General features: G+C 41.6%; 1 long non-coding RNA gene across 4 annotated transcripts in view; it reads right to left on the bottom strand.

Moving 5' to 3' along the window:
• Positions 1–22266, bottom strand: part of LOC101751801 — a 46496-nt gene that overhangs the window by 16872 nt on the left and 7358 nt on the right. For 2 of the 4 annotated variants that reach the window (XR_005857680.1, XR_211733.4), the window contains exon 1: positions 1997–5164. This is a non-coding gene — a long non-coding RNA (uncharacterized LOC101751801). Of the gene's footprint in view, positions 1–1996; positions 5165–10168; positions 10705–11024; positions 11976–22266 lie in introns of those variants that run through there. The other 2 variants (XR_006937035.1, XR_006937036.1) reach the window with 2 other exon arrangements.

Genomic DNA, 22266 nt, shown 5'->3' with positions numbered 1-22266 from the left:
ATCACAGTGCAGTGGGGAATAAGGCCCTGGAATTGCAGAGATCTTTTCCTCTCTTTGCCCAGGTACAATACATATAGCTAGATGCTATTGTAAATTACATACATAGTGTATACATGTGCTGTCTACGTAGATATTTACATCACACGCTTTGGTTTGTTTTGGCTTTTGTTAAACATAAAAGTATTCTCTGTAGATTCAGCTGCAGTTGCATGTACTCAGCAGAAAAAAAGTGGTTGCTCAAAATTGCAAGGCATTCCATCAAGAGCGTGTATCATTGCTTAGCACAAAATATGCTACAGAAAACAAAACCCAGAAATGACCGTTCTGAACCAAATTACTTAATGATTAATAGGACACAAAACCAGGCAATTTCAGTAAGGCAGCATGTACTTAGGGCATCTAAACAGCTTTAATTATGCCTGTGATTCATAACTGAAAGTATAAAAATCTAATGTATTTTTTAACAGTTCTCATTAAATTTATCTCAGTCAATAGGTGGCAAAATGCCCAACAAGAATATACGGGGAGAATGTAATCTTATCATAGGGCCAAGTCATTTCTTTTGGTGAAGTTACTAATAACTGAAATGATAAAGTCAGCATTAAGTACAACAGTAATATTCTCACATATCTGACAAACAACATTTTAGGTTTAAATTTATATGAAGTATGAAATTTATATGAAGCATTGAAACATGAAGAAACTGAGTAACAGAATAATACAGATGATTTGGGGTGCTACACCTGTACATTCACATATAAAACCGGGGAAGCTTACCATAGGGCTTAGTATAGCAGCAGCAACAACTTCCCTTGGATGGAGTCTTCCCTGTACTCCATAGGTCACTTTAACCCATACTGGAAACAAAGTCTGTGGTAGATCCAAAGAGGTACCACAGTCCTAACAGTATTTTAGACTACTGCCTTTAATAGCAGGGATCATCCTTTAGCTAACTGTAAATTTTAACTGAACCATAGCCAGCTGTATGATCTGTACAAAGAGCATCCAAGAACTACAGCAGCAGACATCTGCTCCAAGCAGGTGAGACAATTTACTCATAAGTGAGACTAGTGAAGACTTTTACAACACACGAAAATGTAGGAAATCTTAGGAAAAGAAAGCACAGATAAATTAAAAACAGAGGCACACAAACACATAGAAAAAAAAAAGAGACAGAAAAAAAAGAAACAAGGATAGAAAAATAATACAGTCATAGCCCCAAATTACTAATTGTTACCCTTTGCCCCCCTTCTGATAAGGGTTAAACCAACTTCACTGAGACCTTCCATGCGTTAAAGTAACATGAAATAGGGAGAGGTTTTCTGCAAAAGGAGTGGGTAGACATTTAAAACTGTGTCTTAGATCTGAAGTTAGGTGGCCCGTATTACAGGTGCTGCTATATGTGTCCCTGTGAATATTATGGGCCCCTCTGAAGATACCATTTTATGTGAGCAGTGCACCCTTGCATATATGTGTCAGAGACTGCAAGTGCTATCATAGCTAACAAATTAATGGCAATGTTGTAATTGCTCTGAAAAAAAAAAATGAAAGCCAAGCATTTCCTGAGTAGGTAGGAGAAGAGTAGAAATGTTAAACTTTAAAGACTAGAGAATCTTGTTTAATTGAATAAGAAAATTAAAATACAAGTCTGTTGAACAAATTGCACATGATAAAGAATCCCTTCTCTGACTCTAAGCCAAGCTATAGGAAGAATGTCACTGTTGCAGTTTGATAAAAACTATTGAAAACACAAAGAAACCAAGTCAGAAAAACAAAGTTCCAGACATCTAAAGATGAGATCGCTGCAAACACGTGAAGATTGGGTAAGAGCTAACTTGGCTTCTGTCCTACAACTCATAAATCCAGCTAAAATTGTTATTAGGGATTTCAGAGTACACTGCAGTTAGCACTAGCTGCGTAATGTTTAGTATAGCCAGTTAAATAGCTATCTGTTTTCCAGTGTGCCTGTTTGTGAAGGAACCACAGCCTACAGTACCTTGTGTTACTTCCGTCCAAACTTTGGCAGAGGGCTCTGTATAATGCTTGTCTCCGTTCTGCTCCTCCTGCTCTGTGTGGGACCTGCTGACACATGCCACTGCTTCATTTTCACCTGAGTTTCCTTCCGGCAGGTGCTCTGGAATGAGAACAGTCCAACAAGAGCTCAGGACACAACTGAGCTGAACTCTTGTGAGAAAACATGGGCATGAGGGCAAGTAGGTTTCCCACTAAGTAATGTAACATATTACTCTGCTAACTGAGGAACCCACCATCCCATTTACATATTTACATTGCTGAATTGATGGTTCTTTCAATTGCCAGGAAGATATTTCCCTACTGCTCAAAGCAAATACAAGACCCTCACTTCTGCTAAGAAAGGAGGAACAAAGATTTCTGCTTCTCTTTACAAGAACGCTGGAGAAAATAATTCAGGAGACTGCTGTAGGTCCAGAACAGGAAGGAAACCAGTCACCCCTTAACACATAGGGAAGAATGTCTTCTAGCCTGAAAGAATAAAGGTTAGATAAAAGGGGAAAGCAAGCTTGATCCCATTTGAAAGGCCTCAGCCTGGGGTTCAGAGACTGTTTTTTATTAACTAACATCTAAACACCAGGAAAACTCCACCAACATTTGTATGTGAAAATCAGAGATGCTCTCATTCCATCCAATTTTTTTGTTCTTAGTAAGGCTCAAAATGTCCAGAATAGGAAATATTAATGCAGTGAGACATCCAAAAATTTGACAAACAATGAAGAGAGAAGTCATAAGGATATGCCAGAGACAAAGAAGAGGGTGGGAAGACATAGACTAAGTATTCTCTGCAGACATATGTTCTTCCCACTCTCCTTTGTTTAAATAATTTCTGTGCACCTTTTGCAAGCTGAATTCTAAATTCTCAAGGACACAGAGATGTATGTAGAGAACATGTATCTTAATGTGCACAGAATGGTTGGGAATGGTCTGTGATTTGGCTCTTATTATCTGCACAAGTGAAGAATATCTACTCTGTACAAGAGTCACAAGTTCCATATGACAATGTGTAATGTTCACCCCTAAAGAAAGCTCTTACATATTATCTCTGGCTACTGGATTTCTGAAGCACAGGGGTGCATGGAATGCACAATTAAGAAACACAGTTTGGGATACAGACCATCAACCAACACAGTTTCTCAAATACAAACAAAATGTTGTGGTTTTCTGCTGTTTGTTTCAGTGCTTAATCTCCCTCAGTCAGTTCCCAGACAGTATCAGTGAAGTGTCTTCCTCTACAGGGTATTACTACATGCCTGGAAAGACCAGTGGCTTCCCAAATACCACGCATGTTAAAACTGAAAGTTCTCAGATTTAAATCCTCTCACTCAACTCATCCAAACAAATGTCAGTTCATACAACAGACCGTATAATGCAAAGAGATTTCTGGATCTAGATCCAAGAACATTTTTGCCAACTTCATTTTGATACAGCCTCCAGAAGCTCCACTAGCTTTGACTTTACAAACAGCAGTCATGTTAGCATTGCAGAACACCAAAGCAAACTAGCCCTGCTTCTCTTCCTCTGTCCCCAGTGGAACTAATTAGCTCAGCTGCAGAACTGTGCTGAAGCTTTCAAATCCTGAGATAGCTCATCTAGTGGTGGTTCAGGGATGTCCACATTGCATTACATTAAAAATATACACTTTCATACACCTTCCCTTTCTTACAGCCATGACTGTCTATAGATGCAAAGCTCCTTGGGCACAATGAAAATGCCAGATAATAAATCTAAGAATACTGAGAGACCTGATAGCCCCATATATGCAACTCATATCCACGTGGTTAATCCTGTATCACTACTAGAAAAGGGAGTTTCTGCCCCATCACAAATCCCAGGTTAAGTTCTTATTTCACCCAGGTCTAGCCAAGCCATTAAATGTGTCTCCCACCGGTCCTCCAAAGGCTTAAATACAACAGTATTTGACACACAGCCATTAATGAACATGCATGAATACACTCTAGAATGAATTTGGTGAAGTAAACTTTCTCATTGTTCTGAAATAAGTTAATAAACACTCAACTGCAAAGGCTACAGCTTTCAAAGAATATACTGTTCCCAGCTCACCCCCATATTTGTTTCTACAAGGAAAAATGAGTTTCACTGAGCTTGAAGCAAAAAGTGGTCACTTGCAGTGGTCACTAAGATGCTGTTTTCCAGAGGATCGAACAGCCTGGCTATTCCTATGGGATATCAGAATGGCTGACTGCAGACCACCATTTATTTCACTCCATCTTCACAACAGGCAATTCCCAAACTGCTAAGAAGTAAACTCTAGAACTCTCTGCTTCATAACCCAGGTGTCTACCTATACTAACCCAACACTGTTTGCTGCTTTTGGTTTCCAGACTGCATGTGATCCTAGAGTCATACAATGTGCAGGAGTAGTTAATATTGCCCGTACGGCCTCAAATAATCCCTTCACTTTCAGTCACCATTAATCCATGAAAGGAAAGCACAGGCAGCCTGAGCTAGCACTTTCTCAGTTTGTTCTATCATGAACTGTTTTTTCTCTGCGGAATTGCACACAAGCAGTAGAGATAGCTATGCCAGGAGAGGGGGTAGGAGGGGAAAGAAAGGCTTTTTCCTCCTGAGGGTTTTTCCTCTTTCCTCATAACTTTCTGCACGATATAGCTCCTCTTTTCATTGCCCAGCAGGAGATCCCAGAGGCCAGAGGCAACCTTTCCCTTTGGTCTTAGAGCAAGTATGATGGATTCTTGTTTTAACAACAGTTTATTAGTTGTTTGCTCTTGAGTATTATATCATCACCATTACAGCAAAGCTGCTCTCATTCTAAATTTCGTTTATTCTTTGGCACACAGGAGATGTCTTGAGTTACACAGCTAACATCTCTTTATGCACCAAAGTCAATGAAAACCTTTCCATTGGCTCTGGTGGTGCCAGACAAAAAGTTGCAAAGGTGTTGAAAAAATGATCCCTTTCGGGCTTAATTCTGTTTCCACTGGTAAAATTCCCACTGACATTGACAGGAGTTGCTTTCAGACCATTTATGTAAGCAGCTTTTTTTATGTAAGCAGCTTTTTTTTTAGAAACCATGAAGGTATTCAGTTATCATATAAGCTTCTGCTTGATAAGGAATGCTCACAGGCCTTGAAGACTGTTTATGTTGCATCTTGTTAAAAGAAGTTATCACTAAAAAATGTCATTGGCTGCTGTTTATAATTTCACTACTTACGTCTCAAGTAAGTTGCTGCAGAAATAGCCAAAGATTGAATATTTTGAAGAGTTACCCAGTTAGGGACAGTATCTAGTTATTTTGTTAAAACACAGCGTTTCCAAGTTCTTCATAAACGGGAACATTTCTGATCAGGGCATGTACCCATGTTATATTATATAGCTTTGTACCTATACTACTTTATACAACCATTTTCAGCCTCATTTTTATCCAAGCTTACAGTGCTTAAATTCCCAAGCCACAAACAGCAAGCAAAAGATTCCTTTTCCACTTTTGTAATAAAACTGAAGTGCCGAAAAAGATCCATTATTCAAAATGACTCTGTAGTAGCCAAAGCATTGACTAAACGATGTTACATTCTTCCTTCTTCACTAAATCTTTGCTTAAAAAAAATCAGATACTTATTTCATGTACACAGAAAATCAGTTTTCCACATATTTAGGGTCTGGGTAGGAGGTGCTTTCTCTTTATTTTGTTTTCTGGTTGTTATGCCTGAAGGATTATTTTTCCCATCCCAAAATAGGCTGTGTTATCATTCTCTTCAACAAGTTCAAGAAACTACAACCAGAAAACTCTCAATGTTCAAAGAAGAAAAAAGGCACCTTTTATCTTACCTGCTCTACACATACTTTTAATTCTGTCTGACGTCACTGCTGGCAAAACTCTCTTCATTAGCAGAGAACTAACAAGTTTGCTACATTAATGAGTTGCAAAAAGTAACTTTACAGAATATGCTTACAGACATCAGCATTAAAGTTTGAAAATTGAGAGTGTAACCTGGTATTTTTCAGAATATGGACTTGGACATTTCTACTCCCCATTGCTTGTCATTCCCATCACCTTTGGAGGCAGCATGCAAAAATTTCAATACAGACAACCAGGCTTCATGTGCAAAGGGTTTCAAACACAAATGCAGTTAAAGCCAAAGGAGTTATTTCAAATTATTTCAAGCTTGCTCTGTATAATTGATAAAATTAACGGAACCTCCCTTCAGGTCTGCCTCTGCCACCAACCCTGTGGACCAGAGATTCCCATATTCCAATACTTCAATTCCCAGAGCATAACAGAAGAGAAATGAAATGCAGGTTCTTGAAAAAACATAATTTTACACAAGTATCTAAACAGCTATTTTAAGATGTTTTACTATCTTCAGGTTTACCACTTGCATCAGAACAGGATCTAGCTATGCCAGTTAATTAATTTAATTGACTATCAAACTTCTAATTTGCACCAAATAACAAGTATTAAAGTATGAGATTTGGGAATCATTGTTTCCACAGAAAAAAGGGCTTGCAATACCCTTTTTGCAGGATGAGGTCATTAAAGGAAGCCTGTGTCCTGTTATGCATAACAGAACACTCCCATCTGCCTTCTTGTTCCTACACAGGTAACGCAGCCAGCAGCCAAATACTCCTTCTGTGTTTACATCCCGACAGATGTTTGGCCAAAATTTTCATAAATGAGCACCTGCCATTAGACAAAACAAACAAACAAACAAACTCAATTAAAAACCTATTTAAATGCTGTGATCATCAGAGGGTCCAGGAATCAGAGGTTACACCTTATATCCTTTCCTTGGCCTGCCAGACAACCCTAAGCCCTTGTCCCCCGCATAAGCCAAGGCAGAAATGCCCATGCAAAGGCCCCAAAGGACAGAATTAGCAGAAGCCCTTGGAACAAGCTGGGTGGCACTGCAATAGAGCAGCAGGTGTTTTGCCCATGTTCTCCTGCACCACTGCAAAAATCCAGTTTCTGTCTTTGTTAATTTTTTTCCAAGTTAGTCATGCTTCATCTTGATTTCTTGTTTGTTTGTTTTGAGGAAGAACAAGGCAAGAGCCTTCCTGATGGCTTCAGATCCCACCATCACACACCACAAGTGGGCAAGAGCTGCAAAGAGAACTGCCTGAGGACGGAGCTGGGCTGCAGATCTGGGAGAGCAGCACTGCAGGATGCTTGCCACTGGGCCTCTCAAGGCCCTTACACAAGCTTCTCCGCTCTCTCTAAGTACCACGACCTTCTCTAGGCACAAAGTGGGGTTGTTTTGTTTTCTTCGAGCTAGGATGATTCCTGCCACATATTTGATACTAGAATCTCTCTATAGTGGTTTGCAAATATTCAGTCCCCTGGGGCTTGTGATGCTGGATCCACTAATGATTCACACAATGGCATTAATGTCATTCATGGATGAAACCACATTTCCTTACCCTACAGGGTGAGAGCGAGATGGGAAGACTGTGGCTAACATTAGGAAGGGACTGGGTGGGAAATAAAGACTGAAGTATTCAGGTCAAAAAACAGTGGGTGGCTAAATAAAAATCCGTGATTTCTGATCGTTTTGGAGGTGGGGTGAACAATAGAGATTTCACCCTCGACTGCCTGAGGACCATGCACTAAAAAAATAGACAATAAATGACCCCCCAAGTGAGCAATTTAAAACCATTCTCTTTGAAACCAGTTCTTGAAAACGAGTTGGCAGAACAGCTAGATCTTCCCACAGCAATGCATCATGAGATCACGTACAAGGAAACAGCAGAAGCATCAAAGCATGCTTTACTAGAGCGTGCCCTCAGTTGCTCTGCTTTCCCAACCAAGCAGCCCAGGCCTAATAGAGGGGTTAGGTGGGGAGCTGGGCCCTGCCAGCCACATGCTCCTTCTAACCCTCCTGGCCTTCAAGTGGGAAGCAGGCCTCTTTATTTTAATTACTTAAGATAATCACAGCAGACTGAGAGAACCTACATTTAATTGTGAATGTGCATGCATATGTTGAAGGAACAGTTCACGTACTCACTTCCAAAAGAGTTTGCACTGATATATCATTGAATCATAGAATCATCAAGGATGGAAAAGACCACTAAGATCTCCCAGTCCAACCGACGGCCCTTCCACCACCATGCCCACAAACCATGTCCCTCAGTGCCACATCCACACAGTTCATGAGCACCTCCACCATCTCCCTGGGCAGCCTGTGCCACTGCCTCACCATTCTTTCCAAGAAGAAATTTTTCCTAATATCCAACCTGAACCTCTGCTGGCACAACTTGAGGCCTTCACCTCTCATCCTATTGCAAGTTATCCGGAAAAAGAGGCTGAACCCTGAGTAGGAGCACCTTCTCCCAAAACAAAAAGAGGAGGTTGAAAAAAATCGAAGGCAAGCAAGATCCTTTAAGAAATGCATAAGACTTAGCTACCTCAGAGAGATGCTCAGAGCAGTAAAGCAATCAGCTCTGAAAAACACAGCAGAGAAATTTCCAGCAGAAAGGTCTGTTCCAAGGCTGGGACGGGCCTAGGTGACTCAGAGGGCCTTTCCAGCTCGAGGATGGAAGAAAGAGGAGAGCATTCCAGCTCCTCGCGAGAAAAGAAATAACACACGGATCAGATACCAGCCTAATAACCAAGGTGCACTTTCCATACTCTCAAAACGTCCCGACTGAGAAAATACACATTGTTCACCGGTTAACAAAACACAATAACTGTCAAAAGCAGGACTCGCGCCTTGATTTGTGGCTGTAATTTATGACGCGAGAGAGCCTCGGCTTCAACTCCGGCCCTGTGGGTGCCAATCCCACCATGTCAGAAGCTGGCCTTGGAGGCAGTACCTCTGAGCCACGCTGCCGTGTAATTTCCCAGTGAAGTCCCCTTACGCCTACAAATCAGGTGCTGAAATCCCTCTGCGGGACAGTAAAAATGCTGGCACAGCTGACTGCCAGTGTAAAATTGTTCCTAAAAATGTGCGGGACAGGTCAAAGCCACTTAAAAACCTACCCAGCCGTGGTGGCTGCACAGCAGATTATATTATGCTTAGCTGGTGCGTGGGTGCAGAGAACATGGGACAGAGACTGTCTCCCTCACTACGCACTCCCCACAGCCCAGGCTTCGGCGGAAGATATAGGGAACATTTCAACCTCAAAGCCACAAACAGATCGGGATACACTGGAGGAGGGAGAGACAGATTGCCCTTTTTTTTTTAATAAAAGGTAGGATTAGGAAAAGCTGGAGGTGGGGAAGGTGTAAAAAAAGCAAGCAGGCAGTCCTTACTCAGCTTCTCTTCTATTCATTGCTCTGAGAAATGGACAAGCCTTAGGAAGAAATAAGACACATGGCTGTGGGTAAAGGGGGGGAGGAATTAGAAACTGTAATTCAATCTAATATTTGAGGCTTGGCAAATGCACCTATGGGATTTCATGAAAACCCCCGAATCTTTTTCATTTCGGAGCAATTAACCAGATCCCAGCATCGCTGGCTCCAGTGAGCCGCTTAGCTCTCTGTTTTATTACCCATTTCCTTTCCCCCTCGCCAGCGCTAGCTCCCATCCTCACACTTGGGAAAAAAAAAGGGGGGGGGAAAAAGCCCCACGCTGTTACAATGCCACAAAGGGGCCACGACAAACAAGTGCCAGCCAGTGCATTTCAGAGCAAACACAGAACACACATAAATGAGGCTCACATTTGGATTAAAACGCTGTTGTGTTCAGGCATTTATGTGTGGCATAATTAAAAACATCCAGCCGTAATTTAATAGTTCCCACCAAGCACAGACATAAAGTCTAGCAATTCTGTCCCTCTGCATATTTAACCCTTCGAGACAGAAGGAAGAGGAGGCGGGGGCAGGGAGAGGGGAGAGGAAGCTGCAGCTCAGAGACAGGGATCTTCAGAGCACATTTTTTCCCCTTCCTTCACGTTACTCCATTTTGCTCTTTACTTCCTCTGATCCTTTGCTTCTGCAGGGAGAAAGCAAGTACGCTCCTCTGGATGCTGCAGAAATAGGATTCACATTCAGATGGCATTTCTTCAGTTCAACAGCAGTACAGCCGAGCATGGGATTCTGTTTGCAGAGGATAACATCTGTAGCTGGATGCTCTGATTCACAAGTTGTGAAGACGCCAGATTTTTCAGGCTCAAGAATCCACTACTAAAAAGACAGACTAATTTCACCACCATTACTCACCCTGAGCGCAAGCTTTCTATTCAGAGTGGCTCCTCTAAATTAAAGGCAGCAGCGAGAGGTCTGCGCGCAGTGCGAGGGTAGGAAGGACAAGCCAGCATCTGCAGCGCTGCTGAGCTTCGGGGACACACACCAGCCTGGGTTTGGGTCCCATCACTCAGGGTCAGATTTTCAGTGAGGCATCTCTAGGGGCATTTCCAGACAGGTTTGGCTACCAAATACAAGAGTAAGGCACCTGAGAAAGGCCCCATCTGCACCTCTGGACATCTGAATGTATTAGCATTTTCCATGGCAATTCCCAATAGGCAGATTTGGGATGATAACACTTTCCTCTCCTGTTATAAAGAGAAAGGTATTGGGATGTGCTCAAATGCCCACAGCAAGGATAAAAAAAAGTTGAAAAAAGAGGAGAAAATCTGCTTGGCCTTATATTTCCAAGTGCTGCAGTCTTCATTTGGGCAACAGTCCATTACTTTGACTCCACTGCACAGCACAGCAGGACTTTGCTTGAACAAGGAACACAGAATCCCACCCTTATTCTGGAAGAGCAACGACAGAAGGAAACACTGTGCATAAGTTTATAATCATGGACAATTGTGTCCCAACTTTCCATCAGCTGAATATGTAACAATTAGTCTAGGACCTTAAATCTATTGGTCTCCAGGGATAGAACGGTACCTATGCATATAAAAAACATATTATATTTCTATCACCAGCTGCTCAGCTCCACCCTTTAATCATGTTCTTGCCCAACAGAAGGTATGTGAAAAAGTACAGAGAGGGGAAAGGAAAAGGACTTCCAATGGAATAATGTAAAACAGAGGAAACTAGAAAACTGAGAAACAAACCTAATCCGCACCTACGATTCTGAATTTTAAGATACTTGAGTCTTCTCTTCAGCTGTTCTTCACCACATCCAGGACAATATTTACTGGCATGAAAATCTGCAGAAAGTGCACTTCCTTGTCACCCTGAAGAACAAGAGAAAGCACCTAACTTTCTACTCAGGATTATGGAAGCCAGCAGTGCTGTGAACTTGTTCCAGCTTGGTCAGAAACAAGACTTTGAAAGTCCTGTTGTCTAATTGCAAAGAAGCAACCAAGGAGCCTGGTGATGCTCACAAAATGGCTCATAACCAATATACAGAGAAAGGAGCTGTGAAAGAGTTTTCTAAAATATGTAAAACAACAAGCAAGAGAAAATTATGATCATCTTATGTATATCTTGCTCTTACTATATGTCTATCAGTAAAAGACTACATGCCAATTTCTTAGAACAATTTGCTCAGCTGTCCTACCAGGTGAGAATCATTGTTGTCCTACTGTCAGCACAGCCAAAAAACCACAGCTGTCAGGTAAAGGAAGGAATTGTCTTCCATACAGCTGGGTTTGCGAAAGGTGGGATCATGCAGTAATTCAGATTGGAAGGGCTCAGCACAAGCATATCTGCTTGGTACTTCAGAGCCCTCAAGCACAGACAGCTCTGAGCTGCCGGGCACTGCTTGGCTGCAGTGCAGTGCTGGGTGGAGCCACACAGAACTTCTCGCTCACATTTGGGGGCATTGTGTCCCTGAGAAATAAGGTTTTCTTCCCAGGAGGTCAGTCAGCCTGGTACAGCATAGAACTGATACGACCACACAGGTCCTGGCTCCAGAGTCATTAATGCTGTCTCTGTGCTCCACATCAACCATAGAGGTACACCCTTTAACTCTTTCCTCTTCCCCTTCCCAACAACAAAGCCTTTTGGGCTGCTGTAGGAAAGAGCAAAATTTAAGGTTCAGATGGCCTCAAGTGCTCCGAAGTGGAGAATCACATAGGTAGCAAGGGCAGAAAGCTGTGTGGGAGGGGGTCAGGTAAATAAGTTCCAAATGGAATCCCACAAACTGCAGCTCAGGACTACTGAAGTGTTGGTTTTGATTGCCACTTCATTACTGCCTTTATGGTGTCTCAAATAGATTGCAGAGTGCACGGCATGCCAAGAGAGAAGAACGAGCCCCCCTGTCCTAGTAAAAATCATGGGTCTCTTCCAACTAGAAATCCTAACCCTGATCTCTTTTTATATAAATAAAAAGTCAGAGCAGGTCTTGCACTGTAGCAATTCCTTACAATGTCATTTAAAAAGTGCTCTGCTGCAAACCTCTCTGCAAATGAAAACAATCCGTCTTCCCAAGGAATCCTGCAGAGCGTGTAACTTTTCAGGCAAGGCAGGAGTGGGCGATGCTGAAATGAAGATGGAACAGGGTGACACAGGACACCGGCACTTTAGGAGATCTGTTTTCTGCATACTGACTCTTACTATTGAGAAAAAAGCTCTGCTGTGCCTTGAGCATGATGAAATTGCAGACAAGAACAGCTAGCTGACGGCAACTGCCAGCAGCATCTCTTTTCTCTCTCTGTACCTCCATGGGCTCACACAGCACATGTAACAAGGACTGCTGACACGGAGGCACCCAACCAGCTCACTAGCAAACCTGCCAGCCTGCTGCAATCATAGAATCATAGAATGGCTGAGGTTGGAGGAGACCTTAAAGACCATCCAGTTCCAATCCCCTGCCATGAACAGGGTTGCCAACCACTAGATCAGGCAATGATACAGTCCTGAGAGCACAGCCTAGGACAATAATGTTTTAAATAGCACATTATTACTGCCATGAAATTTCCCAGGTAAAAATAGTTGGCGGGCACTAAAAGAGTGGAAAGTCACACAATGAGCAGTTTTTATGCTTCTTTGAGCCAGAGCTGATATTCTGAGGCTCCAGCCAGGCTTAGCAAAAAAAAAAAAAGTTTTGTCTTAGTTTTAAGAAAATGGGCAAACTGGAAAGCTGCCATCTTCTCCCTATAGCTATTCTTCTTAACCTTACGTCCACCTTCACCATCCACCCTCACTATGATGCAATAGATTGAACCTCTGTATAAGATATAGGTGCCAACATTACAAAAAAGGAAAAGCAATCCTATCTGCCCTACACATCTTCTGTAACCGCAGCACCCCAACATCACTGCAATGAGAAACACCTCCACATCCAGGCCAAGCCAGTGAGGTCAGCCAGCCCTCCAGAGGCACTAACAGTACAGAACACACTTGCTGCTTCAGAAAGCTGCATCACCACCACAATACAGCCACTGCTGGGCTGCAAGCAGGCAAATGACTCATGCCTTGCTGCACAATGGCTACTGGGGGACATAATTATAGCCAAGAGCTCTGCAACAAACCGCTACTCTTAAGAAAAATCATAGAGGCTTCTTTAATGTCCATGCAGAGCAAACAAGGACTTGGAGTCCAGCCCTGCAAGCTTGACTAAGCACTTTGGGAAGTATGCAAGCCATGCCATGAGGCTTCCTGGCACCGCCATGGCAGAGAGCGTGACATGAACTGCAAGGGACTGAGCTCACTCTCAGTGTGGCCCCCAGAACTGGGAAGCAGGTGATACAACCGCAGCTCATTTGGAAGGCCCTTTCCCTTCGCCAAAATGGTAACAGTAAAAAAAAGGAATCAGAATCCAAAGTCTAAAAGAATGAACCATTGTTTTTCCTAAGGCCACATTAAAAAAAATAATAATAATCCCCCTATGTTTTTCTCCTGCGCTTTGCATGCTACTCAGAATGCACTTTCCTGGGAAACACATTATAACAACGGGCAGTGTTCAGCATCACATTTGAAGTGAGCACATCCCAGTGATTAAAATCCAGGCAACAGAAATAAACACATCAGCAGGACATGCAGCGCAGTACTGAATTGGGACTTCTTTGTTTTATGGCTTTCTTGAATGTTAAATACTGTGTGAGAAAAACATTGTTCAAACTTAACCAGCTGCATTTGGTTTCTTTTGAGTGCGTTACAATCTTCAGTAATAATTTTAAGCCTAAAATCAGAAAACCTGGTTGTACTGGTAGGAGACTAATTGCAGCAGTAAAAGGTGGCTTATGTAGCAATAGAGTCGTTTCATTTATTTTTTTTGAGTGAATTTATTAGAAACTTATTTTAAATGGGGCTACTCCATGTTAAAGCGGCACCATCTATTACGTTAAGCCGGAAGACAAATGGTTTCCCCCTAAACAGCTTTTGAGTTATCAGTGGTTTTTTTCCACATTGCAAAGTGGGAGGAAAGGTTTATATAATCAAAATTCTCAAAACTACAGACCTAGAGCAAAGGGAAAGAAAAAAACCCAAAAAACAAAACTGGTCTTCAGGGCCAACGCTTTGCTTTGACAGTTTCACAACAAATCTTTTCAATGCGATTTCTTAAATATGCTATTAAGCCTAATTTTCTAAACAAAATTAATTTTGAATGGGAAAGCCATTCAGTGAGAAACGACCAAAACATTTGGACAGTTCCAAAACTTTATTTCCACAATACTTTTCAAAGTCAAGCAACTTGTGAGAGCCAACCCTTTCCCCAAAACAGACTCGATTTCCGTGAATCTGCATGTTCAGTGTTCAAAAACTTTATGACAAGAAAGGCACCAAGGCTCCCACCTCCCCAGACCGTTTTTCCAGGAGCCTGTTGGCCTCACATCCTCCTGGAAGCTGCCACTTCAGCAAGCAGCTGCATTTAGGTCCTGCCTATGACTGAGAGGCCATAGTCCCCTTCCAACTGTGGTTCTGAATCCCACAAGCACGGTGAGGCTTTGCTTTGTGGCACTCCATGAGACCGCTGTAGGTGCCGGCATCTTTTTTAGCTGCTGGGACAAGGAAAGGGGAAGGATGGGAGTAGGAGGAGGAGGAGGCAGGGAAAGGAGAGCAGTGCTGCATGAACAATCTCTTCAGGAGACAGAATTTTTATATGTCTATATTTAAAAAAAAAAAAAAAAAAGGAAGAGCTCAGAAAGATACCATATTCTTCCTCTCATCCTGATACCCAGCAGAATTCTTCTGTCTCAGCAGCCTTGTACCTCTACAGCCAAATGCCAGAATCTAAGAGGAAGAATACGGGGTATGAGAAACACTGCACCTGCAAGCATCGCCTCACACCTACCTCTGGGGTAATGCTTCAGATCCTTCAGAGGTCACTTGGAGAAGATCAGCAGGAAGAGGAAGCAGCTGGCCATCCCACCCACAGCTCCTGGAAATCTCACGGCCCCCTGTACAAAGTACATACTGTGATATCACTTTTTTATTTTAATGCCTCACACTGAAAAGCATTCAGATGGTCTGACCCATCATTCATCCTGCCTCACTGGACAAAGTCACTCGGGCTTCCAGCTCATCCTCATGCTAAGTCCCAGGATTGACTGTCTGGGGCTGAGGTGGCAGAAATGGGGAGCCCTGAGGTGTACCTAAACTACCTAAAGGTTCTTCTCATCTGATTGGTTTCTTGCTCCTTGTACCAGAGTTGACAGTTGCTCTCATTACTTTCCTCATGGAAATCCTAGTCCAGGCACAGAGGCTGAAAAAAACTGCTTGAATCTGCGGTAAAACTTTCTGTCCCACACTCAGACCTGCTCAGGTGCTTGCATGTGCCAGCCTCACTCATAGCAGCTGAGCAGTTGAGCTGTGCACAGCAAAAGGCATGCTATGAGAGCTATAGATAGGTCTGTACCCAAACAGGATAACACAAGACTTGGTTTCTTAGCTGACTGCAGAAATCTGACCAGACCATCCCACTCCTCCTTTCTCCAGCATTGTCGGCATTCTGTGTATCTTGGGTGATTAAAGCCATCCAACCTTTGGCCTCATGCCTTATAACTCCACCCAAGGCATGTTGTAATTCCCTGGAAATGCACAGTTTGTCATGCTTTATTGTTTAATTACACTCTGGCTTTATTTCATTGATACATGGCTGTTTCTTGACTAGCTACACGAGGGCTTTCGAAGCCCCTGAAGGGAAACACTGCAACCACTACTGCTACCAGATCCACACTGCTCATGACCTGTCTGCTGCCATTTGTCTATCCTGCTCATGCTCCCACAAAGACAAGCATGGCCTACCAATTAGCACAGTGCCAGAAGAAGCATTGTTCATACCTCAAAGGGAAAAGAGTACGTTCCCCAGACTCCCAGTTATGAGTTATCCTTTACAATATCTTGGTAATTCCTTAAATAAACAGAAGCAAACAAAGGAAGCAAGGGAGCATTTGTTGGAAATATTGGTTTTATCATTTTGACAGAAGGAGGGAAGCACTTCCCTTGGTAGGTTTTTATTCCAAGTGACATCAGCAGAGACTAAAAAGAATGAGTGAACAACAATGATGAACCTGGCCAGTCATGTTCAGGCCTAAGAATGAAGTTTATGATTTCTAGAAGTAAGCAGTTCTTAGTACAGTGAATAAGCAAGGCCGACTGATGGAGATTCTTTTCTCAAGGCTTGGCCTAACTTAGCACAGATAGAAATCTGTGGCAGCACCAGACAGGCTGACAAGGTAGCATCCGGCAGGAGGACAATTATTTCCACATTAAGAAGCCCCAGACCATTACTCATACAAATTTCCATGGAAGTTGGTTGAGCAGAAGTTCAAAGAATTCCCCCAAAACATGAAAGTATCATATGGGTATTTACAGTAAACTTTAAAATATAATCGAAGTTGGATGGTGAGCTCTAAAATCACTCTCATTCTTATCAGCCTTTCTGATCCTCTTCCTCTCTTTATTCTCCTCTACTCAGATTAGTTGCATGAAATCTATCATACCTAGCCGAGAAATCCATTCTAATAGGAAACTGCTCATTTAGAAATGTGTTGAGAAGGAGGAATAACAAGTTCTCTGTCTAGAGAAGCATCGCATATCTCCTTTCATTTTGCCCTTTCAGAGATGGAAAGTTGCCATTTGAAGCCAGCAATGTCTTTCCCAGTCAATCAGTATTTCCCAAAAGCTAGTACTGCTGTTTAAGTGCCGCACGTTAGGCATCCAGAGTTCAACAATAACAGAATTCTTTCTGTCTTGGCAGAGCTTGCCTTAGTTTGGATGCTTCCAGCTGCATTTGATGTCACAGCAGTTGCTATGCCCATCCAAAGAAATAATGCTCATAGTTATTCCAGCTTCTACTAATGCAATGGACACCCAAATGTGTTTCCAAAACAGGGAGTAACAAAAATGTGATATGGATGTCACTATATATATATGCGTATGTGGACATACTGCATATATTTCTACTGTTTAACTGATGGCTATGTTCAAATTTGTGCAACAGACAAATCTCAAACACGGGGAAAGCCAATTGTATCTTTTCTCATCAGTTCTTCCATAGCTTATAGGAACTACGCTGACATTAATGAAATAATAACAATAACCTCATCCTCCTGGCCAACAGAAGTCCTTCAGAGTGTGAAATTGCTAAACATGAACCAGAACGTTTTTGTGAGCCTGCAGAAAGAGAGCCTAAAACAATAACTGAGAGGGTGTCTCTCCTCTGTTAATTGTTAATGCAAAAGACTACCTCAGGACACTGAAAATGCAACTATTTATTGCAGAGGAAGGAGGGAGAGAAATGAGACCACCTCTTCAAACCCCAGAAAGCATGGGAATGAGAAAAGAAAGCTAAGGTCACTGTAAATAAAATGCTGGCTAATATTTATGACATTTGCACAAGAATGTACCTCTGTTCCTCTCTCAACAGAACCCTGTGTCCATTCCTCACTCTGCATCCTATCTCTTTGATCCTTAATAAAAATTAATGTTGAGATCATAGATTCATATTGTCTTTAATTATTTGTACGTGAAGTGTCAGCAGCAAACTGATTTTGTGAGTTGATCAAAAATAAAACATTATTAGGCATCACCCCACACCAGTGCATGTCAAAAAAATAAAAAGCCTAAGGATTTTTGCCCACTCAATGAATTAGGACAACTTTATATACTGAAAGACAGAGAAATAGCTCTGCATGTATTGCAGGCTGCCCACTTGCCCATTTTCCCCCAGGCCTGATGTTTGTTGGTAGTTAAGGTATGACACGTCCATCATGAATTTTTTTCTTATAGACAACTTAAGGAGTCTGTGAATCCTACAGCTGCAGGGGATTGGAGAAATCGTTTACAAAGTGACTTCTAACTACGAAATTGATTTTTGTGGGGTGAAGTTTCACTCAAATATTTTGATGCTTTTATCACCCTTTGAATCTGCTTTTTTAAGAGGATTGGCTTCCTATGAAACCAGTCCATATTTAAGTAAATGAATAATTATTTACTTGGCCTGTGATGAATGAGAAATCTATCCTACACTTAAGCAAGTCAGTGATGGTTTCTGTTTAGTTCTCTGTCCTCTTTCTATTCATCCCTAAAATTTGTTGTTTTGACTAGCTGTGAGCTATTTACATAGACCTGCCTGCAACTATTTCAAGATTTCTTCCCCAAACAGTAAACAGCTAGAGTCCAGCACTGAATAACATATAGTTGCAGCTGACTTTCCTCCCTAGACAAATTACTTTGCATTTATTAACGTAGAATTTCATCTGCCATTTTGCCTTTCAGTCATTCAGACATTAGACCTTTTTCTGCTGCTCTACAAATACACTGAAGTACCCTGTCTAACCTAGTAAGACTCTAGAGGAAAACTCCCTTTATTCTGCAAACTTTTATTTTCACTTCTCACATCCTTCTCAGAAGGGAACTTTCCCACTTACTTAACTACACCATCACTTTATAAGAGGAACGGTGATGACTGTGACTCATAGTTGTTGGAGAGGCAGTACACCATATCCAACTGCCCTCCACTGACTCCTTCAGAAAAACTGGTACAATTGTGAAGCAGAGCCACAAAACCATTCTGGCAGTCTTTCATCATACATATCCCTGTGCCAACTCACCTAACCTGCATTACACAACTTCTATCAGTCTGCCTGCTGCAAAGTCAGACGTTCTCAGCAACACAAGCAGCCACCTTCCATCCCTCTCACAGTTAGGACTCATACTGCAGTTAACAATTCATCAATTTTGTGTTTTTATCACTTAAACCCCTGGGTAAGCAGCACTCGAAAATGTTGTAACAGCTATAAGCTACTCCATATTAAATATCAGTATATTTTTTTTGTATTTTTATCTTATTTTGAGTGCTGCCATTATATTTCTTTCTTCTACTGAGCCTACCAAAACTCCAGTAGAGTTTCAACTTCTATCTTATTTGAAATAAAATAACTAAATTATGTAATGGTTTTGATGAATTTTCTTCAAAATCTTTTTGGCACACTTTACTACGGTTTGATATGCAGCTTGTTAAAGTTTATTTCCTTTTGTACATTCTTTATTTGGAAATGACTTCCACTTGCTTAATTATGTCATTTTATTTCTTTCATTTTTTTTAGTCTGTTTGGAAACTAATTTACAGACAGTGAATGCACACATCTTAGCTAACAGACCCTAATGCAATCCTTTATACTTATGCTCCACGCCATTTTAAGTAATTTACCATATTGGCTGTTTTAATTTCCTTTCAGAGAATTTTATCTAACATCTCTGTGGCTTTCTTACTCCCACAGCAACAGTGAGCTTCAGTACATGGTAATCACCATTGTGTTGACTCTTCGGTGGTTACCTTCAGCGCCATGTCCCGCACAGTAACTCAGGACCAAGCCAAAAGTTGTTTGTTTTTGTGTTCTTCGTCCATTTACTCTAAAACAAGTAAACAAGTTACTCCTGGCTTCAAAAATAAAGAAACAAAGTGACTGTCTCATATCCCAGTACAACATTTACACTATCTATACAGGAACAACTGAAGTTTGTCATTATCATTGTGGTATTCCACTCCCTCTTTACATAATGTTCATTGTTACATACCTAACCAAGTGATCAATATTGCAACCACAACACTAAATTCATGGGGATAATATGATATGGTCAATTTATTTAGCTTGACTGACCCTGATTTGTAATGTATCAGGCTACTTCTCCACCATCAATGCCATTCTGTTATTCCTGTACATTTTCTATTCTAATATTACAGTGGCTTCGTTCATTCTACCTATTGGCATACTTCTGTCATTTCTGAGCTTCTAAGTACGTCCAACACAAACAGGATGCTTCCAGAGGGCTGAATAAATTTTGGGCACTTCTTTGTGGCTGATGTGCCAGCTCTGCCCAGATTCCAATGAAGTGGGAGAAGCCAGGTCTAGTCCTGCAGCTGTCACAGTGGCACCAGCAAGGCTGATGCTAGGTACTCCCCATCTGGAAGGGAAGACTTAATTTCACAAGTAAAATTCCACATAAACATTACCACAGTGATTCAGAAGATCATTTTTTTTCCTCCTTCCTGAGCTGACAGTGCAGGAGGAGAAAGGATGAAGTCTCTGGTTTCTTCACAGCAGGGCATTCCCCTCAATTTGAGGTCAACATAAAGGAAAGGAAGGGAAACAATTTTCCTCATCTGTCCTACAACTTATGACAAGTCTCTCAACACTGCAAATCAGCACATTTTAACAATTTTTAGCAATAAAAAGTTACTAACATAGCTGGTTGGTTGTTTTCTTTTTTCCTGAGGAGAGCCTACTTTTTCATTTAGAAATGACATACAGGAAAAAACCTACAGATTTTAAACATTCATCATTCCTGTCAAGATATGACCCATTTTTAATAAGGCCTACCTGACAGAAAAGTGAAGAGGCATTGATAACTTAAAAAGCTGCCAGCAAGTCCCTCCTTACTTATTGCTTATCTGTGGTACAATCTAGAAATTCAAAAGAAACCACTATCTCCACTTGGACTGGCCTCCTGATTACACAGACTATAACTTCTGGTTGATTTACAGCATATATCTTTTAGGGAGATATGAAATCTTGCTTTACAAACTTCCTGTATAGACAGTCCACTATATAACTCAGCAATTTTCTAATAGTTACTTTGCCTTGCTTAACTTATGTTTCAATATAAACTCCGGTTAAATCTGATTACCTTTAAAGTCCAGTCTTCAGATTCTGTAAACCCTCCCTACCAAATTAAAGAACCCTGAAGTATCACCTACTTTTGCTCAGAAGCACATTTTACAAATGGAGATCAAGCCCTCTTTAGCCTCTTTTTTTTTTTTTTTTTTTTTTTTTTTCTTGTGCACAGACCAAGTTATGATGCCCTCCTGCTGTTGCACTGAAGGAAAAGGAGCCAAAGCAGAATCAATGGGAGCGAACATGAACAGCGATGATGCCAGTGCTGGATTTCTCCTGCTTCCCTGAGGCAACTGCCGTCCCAGTGTCCCATGATGCAGTAACATGTGCATCACCCTCAAATCCTCCAGCAGCTTCAGAAAGTCCTCCAGGTATCAAAGCCAAAGCCAAAATCATGGGCGTGTCAACTTCATTAATGATGATTCAAATGATCACGCAAAATAAGCTTTTTGCCTAGCTCAGCAGAAGATTGTTCAAAGACATAAATCTAAATCAAAGGCGCGGGCATCTTTGTTTTACTGCTAACTGTTGGCTATTGACAATTGCTTTATGATCCCATAAATGAACATCACATTTTAGCAAAAAAAAAAAAAAAAAAAGAAGAAGAAAAAAAAACAGGATAAGATCTGTTCTTTACAATGAAGCAATTTTAGCATAACACCTGCAAAGCAGACTTGCTTCTGCATTCAAGGAAACTAGCAAGGAAACTGGCAACTTAACAGAGCAGATTCTGGATATGAAAATAAACACAGGATCTCATTTCTCCCCAGTCTCATAGTACCTATATTACACGGACACGTGAACACGGTGTCTCCACTCCACTGTCAACCATTTAAATAAAATGTACACCTTTCAGCTGAGCCTGTTTGTCAAGAGACTCTCAACTACGCTCCAATGCCTCCTTTGAGCTCAGAAAGGAGGGTACTGACTTTTAAATCTCCCCTTACTATTTCTGACCACCATGCAAATTAGCTGGATGAGAAAGCAGAGACTTCAGGAATAAAGTAAATTGAAGCAGCAGTTCTGGAGGGCCTGACTGGCAATAAAGATTTGGCTTACAACTTCAGATCGCAACTGGACAAACAAGCGTGGTGTTTTTAGCTGCATTTCTCCAGCACACATCATGCCATTGGTGTGCCATAAACAGAAGCTGATCATGGGAGAGCACCTGCTGAAGTCACTAAGGCTTTTCTCCAAAGAAAGAACTAAATCAGATAGTCAACGGCTCAAAGTCCAAGTGGAGACTGGTGACAAGAGGCATTCCTCAAGGATTGGTGCTGGGTCTGGTGTCATTTAACA

Source organism: Gallus gallus, chromosome 2 (genome assembly GCF_016699485.2).
Source record: "Gallus gallus isolate bGalGal1 chromosome 2, bGalGal1.mat.broiler.GRCg7b, whole genome shotgun sequence".
Classification (NCBI taxonomy): Eukaryota; Metazoa; Chordata; class Aves; order Galliformes; family Phasianidae; genus Gallus; species Gallus gallus.
Note: the sequence above shows the minus strand (reverse complement) of the source record. Positions and strands in the feature narration are given on the sequence as shown.